The 9,547-nt window shown below is 40.9% G+C and overlaps 1 long non-coding RNA gene across 1 annotated transcript; it reads left to right on the top strand.

The window, feature by feature from the left end:
- Positions 1-406: 406 nt before the first annotated feature.
- LOC139044774 (uncharacterized) lies at positions 407-3,996 on the top strand. The gene is made up of 3 exons (XR_011501905.1): positions 407-1,073; positions 1,309-1,413; positions 2,165-3,996. It is a non-coding gene; the product is annotated as an uncharacterized lncRNA (long non-coding RNA).
- Positions 3,997-9,547: the final 5,551 nt, after the last annotated feature.

Here is a 9,547-nt window from a genome sequence, read left to right as displayed (position 1 = left end):
ATACACCAGAATCACTTTCTTCCAAATTTTCAGTTAAAAATTTACAGGTTCTCCCTATTGCTTCATAAGCATGGTATTTCCCTGAACTGATCCCTGAGTCCCACACAGCCTTTGAGCTGGAGAAATCGTAGTAGAGAAGACGTTGTGGGGCCATCCCCTCCTGGTATCGGTACCAGTGGACGTAGTTGTCACTACGTTTAAGAATGTCACAAGTGATTGCAACAGACGACCCAGCTTGCCTGGTGACAGAAATTTGTGTCCCTTCCAAGTTGGAAGATTCCTGAGTGGCTGCAATGAGAACAACAAAAAGTAATGAGGAAGAGCAAATAGGAATTCCTTGCTATGGCCTCCCATTGCCAAAAACCAGAAAATCCCAGGAGCACCCAGGCAACCCACTTACCAGGAGCCAGGAAAGCTAGAAGGAGAGCTAGAGCCCACAGCATGCTTTCCTCCTTGGGCCTTAGAAGGAAAGGGACAGATGACAAGAGGGGCAGGCACCCTCTCTCACTCCAGTCCTGCTCAAAAGACGGGGAGCCCAGGACACAAGGAGGGAGTCAGAGCCGGGCTCTGCACAGCTGTCACAGGCAGCAGTGACTGAGGGGCTCTCCTAGAAGACCACCCAGCTGATGACCCAGAATGGGTGGGGCTGTGGGAGGCCTGGGGAGGAGCCCTGCCTCTCTGCTCTGCACATTTCCTGACAGCCTCCTGGGGCAGGCTGAGAGCAGGCCCTCTGCAGGAGAGGAGGAGCCAGGAGCCCTGAGAGCCCAGAGTAGAGGCAGGGACAGCCTGAGCCGATGGAGGGGGCAGGAGAGCCATGGATACAGCTCCATGCCCCCTGGTGCAAGGAGCATTCCTGAGTTCGGGGACTTCCCTGCAACTCAGGGTTCAGTGTTCACGCTGCTGCCATGGGCTTGTCCTGCGTCGCAGCTTCTGTTTTCTGGCCCTGAACCGCCTTCCATTCACATCTGTCAGTAAACTGTGAGGCACCCACAGCAAAGCTGACAAGCACTGAACCTGCTTTAGTAAAAGAAATAGGGTCAGTTATGTTGGTCTACATTTGACTCTCCTGAAAGGTAAATGGATGTGTGTGTATGTGTGTGTCTGTGTGTGTGTGTATTTCAAGTCAATTTTTAAACAATTTCTGTGCTTCCTCAAGTAAAAAGGCCACTTCACATAAGGTTGCCAGATTGCCGATTTAATAAAAAATAGGTGCAGAGTGCTATCCAATATTTGTGACACACTTGAACTAAAATAGTATTTGTGTTTATCTGCAATTCAGATTTATTTGGGCATCCTGTGTTTTATTAGGCAGTTCTCCCCTCAGGAAGTGTACCCACAACTGCGAGTTACTTGGATTCGTAGACAAGTCTAGTTGATCAAATAAGAATGTGAAATCATGGGAAAACTGAAGTGGTGAGTACACACATTTTCACCCCTCGCTTTTACAAGGTGTTTGGATACAGGTTTACAATATTCATAGCAGAATGTAGGAAAATGCCCCCTCCATCATTGGTTTGGCCTCTCTCTTAGGTGATTCATTTTTTGCTGTCCTAACAGACATCTGGAAAAGGAGGAAGGGAGGGAATTTGAGCTGCTCTTCCTTCTGCCTCAGGGACCACACGTGCAGGGATGTGAGATGTCACAGCAGTATCTCTGCAAGAGAACGTTCCAGGTCATCACACAGGAAACAAGCTCAGTGCCGCGGAGTCCTAGCACAACCCTGCTAGACAGAATCGTGGTTTACAGCTAAGAAAGGAGAAAATGCCATCTCAGTACAGTGGAAAGAAAATTCCTAAAAAAGTAGTAAAAGTACTCCACAGAATGTAGAAAGAGCTATAGAACTACAGTAGTGGAAAGAGGGCACTATGGGGTCTAGGATGTATTCATGAACATAAGGTATCCTGAGAGAGAGAGAGATACAGAGAGAAAGGAAGGAAGGAGAGCAAGAAAAAGAAGAAAAATCTTAAATGGCACCTTCTGGGTATAGTATTGTCAATGGTAATTATAGTATTTTTTATATATACACATATTTTTATAAATTTATGCTGCTACATGAGAAATCAAGATTTCAGTATAGGGGAAAAACGCATATACAAAATTTTAGTAAAAACCTTGTGATCTATAATTTGAATCCATTTTTTTTCTAAAAAATACTTGGTTTTAGCTATCCATTGAAGAAACTAGAAAGGAATAACCATCCAGCACTAATGAGCTCTCCCAGCGTCTGTCATGTGGCATCAAATAACATTTCTCACTGAAAGACTGGGGCTCCGTTGAGAAAAGGCTGAATCCAGGACTGGGAAGGCGATGGACAGGTCAATGACGTCTCGTCTGTCTGAAAAAGCAAGCGAGCTACGAAAAATGATGGAGGTCACACCACAGGACACAGAAGCCAACTCACAGAGTCTCTCACTGACCACAGAGAAGACAATGTGAGCACCAAAAGACCAACATCTATGCAAGCACGTTAAAGACATAATATATAAAACACACAGCCTCACTGATGAAACTCAAAATTAATGTCACCCTTGGAGGTTGCTAAGGCACCATCTCATTGTTCTCAAAAGGGAAATAAAAAAGAACCAAATATTTCCCTTGCCATTTCTGTACAAACTGTACTTCAGGATACCGTAGAACTTGAATGAAAGTTCTTCTCTACGGGAGTATTACAACCAATAAATGCAGGAGAAGTATTAAATTAGGAAATTACCATCATGCACCCTAAGGATGTCCTGGACTAGATGACTACCATCAATGGCTGTACAGCTCTGCCTGTTATCTCAACATCAGTGTCATTTCAAGATTGGCATCTGTTAATGGCTTTTCCATTGTGAGATGTTGAGATTTTCCTGGTTCTCCATGTACTGAGTAATTTTGGATTGTATCCTGCACAATTTGAATGTCATGTCAGGGGAACTAGGCAATGTTTACATACTATGGGGGACACTGAGTGTTTTGTTTGCAGACCATTGACCCAGTTAGGTGTTTCAAGTTCCCACCTGCTTTAGGTGGGCAGTTCCAATTTACAGTGCTACTCAGATCTGTCCTGTGTGAGCACCTCCCAGTGGTCAGTCTAGGATCTGGGCAGTGGTTTACCTCTAGATCAGCTTGCAAAGCCAATGGTAGGCTGTTTAGCATCATATCTATGCCCGTGCAGCTAGGGGTAAACCCGGTTGTTCAATCACTACTGTGTGAGATTTCTTTCTCAAACTCTCTCCTCTCTGCGATCTCTACAACACTTTCCAATTCACAGGGATTCCCCTTCCCATCCTCTGACCCTGTAGATAAGTGAGGTATTAGCATACTTGCTCTGCTGTGCATTTCCTGCAACTGTGTCTGCCATCGGGGTCAAGCAAAGCAAGAGGATAAAGAGAAGACAAAAGACAGCAGGATTCTCTCCTGCTCAGAGTCCTCAGAGCAGGGGTCATAGTTGCATTCAATGAGAGACACAGGGTCAGATATGCTCAGTGTAAATTTTCCAGCCTGGGGCTCACTCCTTGCAATGTGAATTCACAGCTCCTCAATCAAGAGGTGCAGTTTATTTCCAAGGTTTTGCATGTGGAAGGAAGTTGTGGGGTTCCAGGTCTGAGTCTAGGCCTCAAGAGGTTTAATGCACTTCTGCTCGCTCTCTCATACCCTCACTACTGTCATGAGAACAAGCCCAGGCTGGCCTGCTCAAGGGTGAAATACCACCTGGAACAGACCTGATCCCTCCATCCCAGTCCACCTTGACCAGCCAGGCCCCTGCCAACCTGTCAGCTCACCAACATGTAACCAAGCTCAATATAGATCAGCTGAGCTTGGCCCAGAGCAGCAGAACAACCCAGCTGATCAATGGGCTTGTAAGAATTAATAAGTGATTGTTGTTTTAAGCCACTATGTTGTGGCAAGGGTGTTATACAGCATTATTGTGCAATAGGATACAAATAGAAGACAGACGATTAGGTCAATAGATACGTAGCGGTAGAATTATATATAAAGGAAAAAAGAAAGAAATATATACATAACCATATAAATAAATGTGAAACAGTATTAAACATAAAATTTGTAACAATATGTATATAAATACTAATATAATTCTAATTTCCTTCTATCTATATCCACCTCTATTTCTGTATATCTAACTTCCGAGCTATGCCACACTGATGTGCCCATATATATCCTTTATCTTTATAGCTCTATCATTCTCTCTCTCCTTCTATCTCCAATTCATCTTTCCCTATTTCTCTATCTCTTTCTCTGTATGTTTACCTCTCTCTCTATCCCTATCACTATTTTTGTAACAAAATCTCTCTCTACTCTCTGTTTTTTTTCTCTATATGCTCCTTCCCTCCCTTATTGCCTCTCTCTACTTCCGTCTCTCTATCCTTCTGTCTCTCTCATTGTCTTTCTGTCCTTTTTTTTGTCTTTCTGTCTTTTTATTTCTCTGTCTCTCTGCAATTTTTTCTCTCTCCTCATTACAGAGATCTGCCCTTCTCTGTGTGTAGTTGTCTCTCTCACTAACTCTTTTAATCTCTGTGCGCTACTGTCTCGGTCATTCTCTCTTATTCTCTCGCTCCCACTCTACTCTGTATCTCTCTCTCTCTCTCTTTGTATTACTAATTTCTATACTATCACTGTTTATAGCTTCCTCTCCCTCTCTCATATTGATCTCCCTCCTCTTTCTCTCACTTTGTTTCCATCTTTCCCTCTTCTCTGGTCTCCTGGGGGCCTGTGGCATGTAGGCGGTGGGTCTAGTCAGCCCGCTATGATGGGAGATTGAGTTCAAACTCACAAATGTAAATTTACCTCTTCTGCTTCTTCTGATAGTTGTACATGTCACATATCGAGAGATAAAAATTGTTACGGTGGTGATGGAAGAGCTGTCAAAAACATTGCTGCCTCAGGGAGAAGGATATAGCACAGAGCCTGTTGCTTATACTCCTATTGCGGTATTAGGAATATAAGGTGTTACCTGGCAGCAATATGGGAAATAGTCTGTTTATCATGAAATATTAGAATTTCCTATGATGTCATGACCCGAGACTGGGTGTCAGTTCTCTCTGTACTGATTTGTGATTCCAGTGAGGCAAGTCAATAGTGTTTGTAATGAACGTCATGAGGGCACATACCTCTGATGACGAGCATTTGTATAAATCCTGGGTAAATAAAATATATTTATGGGATAAAGTACCATGTTTCTGTTTTGGAAAATTCTTGTAAGAGTGTCACTGAAGCTGAATTATATGGTGTGTGTTCTTTCCATAGAGGATTAAAGGGAACTTTCAGTGAACAGCATCTTCATACAGTCAGTCTGGGCTGGGACGTGCATGGGATAAATCATTCCTCATCACAGGAAAGTAAAATAGGAGTTGACAGTGGAGGAGAGAGGAAGCCACATTAGGTGGACAAAGAGGCCAGTTCCTGTTCCTGGGCCCCGTGCTGCTCTGTGCCGCCCTGCAGCTTCCCAGACAGCAGCAGCACCTCCTGCCAGTGCTGGGGCAGGGCTGGGCAGACACAGTTTCCAGGGAAGCTGAATGTAGCCCAGAAACTTCAACCAAAGCTTCGCATCCTGCCTGCTCTTCCCACAGGCGCTGTGGCTGCCAGGTGCGTGCGGTCATCAGGGAACTGCAGGTTCTGATCCACTCCACGTGGTGCCAGCCTTCCAGAGTTCCTTTCCCTGTGAATGGACCAGTCACGTGGCTCAGCCTGGGATCCCAGCTCCCTGGGCAGCCAATGATATAATCTGATACCGTGAGCTGAGGGGAGATGGTCCTTCTCACGACAAAGCTGCCCAAAAGGACACTTTGGAGAGTTGGATGTGATAGCTTTTCACTCTGTGAGGACGTATTGCTTTGAAAAAGACAGCACGGTACCTTGAGTCCAAGCGTTGCCACTCAGAGGACGTGTCCTGGGAAAGTCTCTGTAAGTGGGAATAATGACGCTTCCTCTGGATTCGTCATCCATGAGGTGCCAGAGATCGTGCCAACTTGTTTCTTTTTAAAACAGATACTAAGTCCGTCTTAAGTACCATGTGATTCTTATAATAATACTTCAAAGTAGTTATAATCCACCACACTTGACAGATGAGACCATCAGAATCTTAAAAAGTTTCACCTGCTCAGTGTCATTTAAAAAGTGGGTCATGGAGACTGGATTCAAACCCAAGTTTAACAATTTCCAAAACCCATGTCTCCATCCCTTCAATATATATACAATTAAGTATATAGATAATTTCTTTTTAAACTATAAAGTGTAAGGAACCATGAAGAATATTTCAGAAAGATTGCAGAAACCCAGGAATAATTCTCCCCTGCCAGTACACAAAAAGCAGAAGATATTCTTCAAAAGCAGTCATTAAAATAACATTGGTGGACCTCAAAAGGTAGTAGGAATTTCTTGTACCACTTTTAAGTTGAATTGATCACTTTTTGTAAAAGTTAATTTTTTGGCATAACAGAAATCATTGATCCATGAAATGATAACAAATATCCTTTGCTGAATGTCAAGCATTGTGCATATTTATTCCTTCCTTGCAAGCGTAAAGTAGGTGTTACTGATCCCCATTTTGCAATGAAACAGAGGCTTACACTAGTTAAGTAACTTAACTTGAGGTTGTCTAGCTACTGGAGAGCACACCAAGAATTTGAATCAAGTCTACCCGTCTCCAGGGTCTGTGCCCGAATGACCTGCTTGACTGTTTGTGATTCAAGGATTAATATCTGTCTTCATTGGGCCATTGCATTTGAATTTAAAATATGATGTCATGTTTCCTATTTGTTTTCAATTCCACGCTTCCTGCTTAAAACGTGGAACGTTTTGTTTACATTTAGTTGCTTACACTACCTTCTAGCACCCCCTCCTGGCTATTTTCAATTAATTTTTGTGCATAGAGGAGGTAAGGAATTAAATTCATTGTTTTCCCCATGGATATCCAGTTGTCACAGCACCATTTGTTGAAAAGGCTATCCTTTCCTGTTGACAACTCCGCTCATTTCTCCAAAAACTGTTGACTGTAAATATAGGGGTTTATGGCTGGACTCCCAGTTCTCTCTATTGACCCCTGTGCTCTCCTTTCCCCTGGACCACACTGGCTTGATGATTGTGATTTTATTTTTGTGTAGCTTTGAAATCATCTTCTGTAGGGCCTTGCTTGAAAAGCCTGCCCTGCTGTCCCCTCAAACCTCAGTTTTGTAAGTAATGAAGCTGCTCAGACCCTCTGGTGTATGTTGCATCATCAGTCTCAACATCCAAATCTCATTTTGGTGTTCCCTCCCCCCACTGCTTTTGCAGGGTGGCCATAACAAGCCTTCAACTTTGTTCTTTGTCAAAATTATTTTGGCTATTCTAGGTCATTTGTGTTTTCTTGTAAGTTTTAGGTTGAGCTTGTTAATTTTTGCCCTCAAAGCCTGCTGCCTTGAATTTAAAAATCAGCTTGGGAACACTTGGCATCATGACAATAATGAATGTTCTAATCCTTGAACAAAGACTCTCTCTCTGTTTATTTAGATGTTTTTTAATTTTTCTCTGGTTTGGTTTATAATTTTCAGCATACAAGTGTTTTTCTTCTTTTGTTCAACTAATTCCTATGTATTTTATTCTTTTTGGCCCTATCGTGAATGTAATTATTCTTTTAATTCCATTTTCAAATTGTTTACTTCTCATATATTGAAAAACAACTAACATTTTGTATCTCGAATATTTTTATCTTATGACTTTGCTAAACTTGTTTATTAGTTCGAGTTTTGGTTTTGTGTGTGTGTGGATTCCATGTAATTTTCTAGATACAGGATCATGCCATCTGTGGATAAGGACTTTTATTTTTTCCTTTTCGATCTGTTGGACATATTTAATTTCGTTTTTTTTTTGTTGCACTGTCTAGAACGTCCAATACAATGTTGAACAGAAGTGGCAAGAGCAGATGTCCTTGTCTTGTTCCTGGTCTTTGGGGAAGAGAATTCAGTCTTTCAGCATGAAGTGCGATTATAGCTGTGGGTTTTCACAGATGCCCTCTATCAGCGTGAGGAAGTTCCATTGTATTCCTAGTCTGCGGAGTTTTTATCATGAATGGGCATTGGGTTTTTCAAATTCTCTGTCTGCACCTACTGGAATGAAAGGATCATGTGGTTTTTATCCTATGTTCCCTTAGTATGGTTAGGACATTAATTGGTTTTTGGACGTGAAATCAGCTGTTTACATTTGGGATAAATCCCACTCTGTCATGTTTATAATCCATTATGTACATTTCTGGGTTCAATTTGCTAATATTTTCTTTAAGGTTTTTCTCCCTATGCTCATGATTTTTGCACCTACCGGTCTGTGAATGTTTTATTATGTCTGATTTGATATCATAATAATGTTGTCCTCATAAATCCAATGAGAATTGTTCCCAACTCCTCTGCTTTTTGAAAGAATACTTTTTGTGAAGGATCAATGCTATTCCTCCTTTAAATGTTTCATATATTTTCCTATGAAACCATCAGGACCAGGAATTTTCTTTGTGGGAAGAGGTTAATTACTGATTCAATACCTCTACTTATTATATATAGGTCTCTTCAGATTTTATGGTTATTTTTTGGCCATTTTGGCAATTTGCGCCTTTCTGGGAATTCATCTATTTTTCTAAGTTATCTAGTTTGTTGACATAAATTATTTATTCTATTTCCTTATAATCGTTTTTAATTTCTGTAAGATTAGTATATTCTTCCAGAATAATGTTCTACCTTTTTTTCTTGATTTTGATAATTGGTGTCTTCTCTCATTCTTCGTGGTGTTTATTGCTTGAGGTTTGTCAAACCTGTTGTATTTACAAAGAAGTGACTGCTGTTTTCACCGTTTCTTCTCTCTGGTTTTCCGTTTTCCATTTCAAGTATTTATATTCCAATTTTTATTATTTCCCTTACTCTGCTTAGGCTGGGCTTAGCTTGTTCTTCTTTTTCATGATTGATTTTAGAACTTTTGTCCTTTTTATACAGATGTTTAAAGCTATGAAATTCCCCCTAGGCATTGCTTAGTGACATCTTATAAATTTTGAAGTACTGTGTTTTCATGAATTCCTTGGTTTTCAGCAGATTATTATTATGTTTGCACATCTGGTCCTCTTTTTATATATCCTAATAAGTTTTTGTCTAGCTTATTAAATATGAAGATTAATATTTCTTATCAAATTTGGGGATTTTTGACCATTATTTCTTCTAATATTTTTTCCTGATTCGTTTTTACCCCTTCTGTTATTCTGGGAGTCTTATTACATGTGTGTTGGTATGTTTGAAGTTCTCTCATAGGTCTCTGAGCTCTGTTAAAGTTTTTCTTCATTCTTTATCTCTCTATTATTCAGATTGGAGAACTTCTGTTCTTCTGTGTTCAAGTTTACAGGCTATGTTTTTTGCCAATTTAAATATTCTCTTAATCCCCTCTAGTGAATAACTCACTTTAGTTATTATAATTTTCTACACATTTAATTTTTTTAATTTTTTCATATTGTAATTTGTCTCCCTCTTGAGAATCTCCATGTGTTGATTTATTGTTGCCATACTTTCCTTTAATTCTTTAAACATGGGTTTCCATT

The sequence above is a fragment of the Equus asinus genome, chromosome 1 (genome assembly GCF_041296235.1).
Source record: "Equus asinus isolate D_3611 breed Donkey chromosome 1, EquAss-T2T_v2, whole genome shotgun sequence".
In the NCBI taxonomy this organism is placed as follows: domain Eukaryota; kingdom Metazoa; phylum Chordata; class Mammalia; order Perissodactyla; family Equidae; genus Equus; species Equus asinus.
This window is presented reverse-complemented; position numbering and strand designations above follow the sequence as displayed.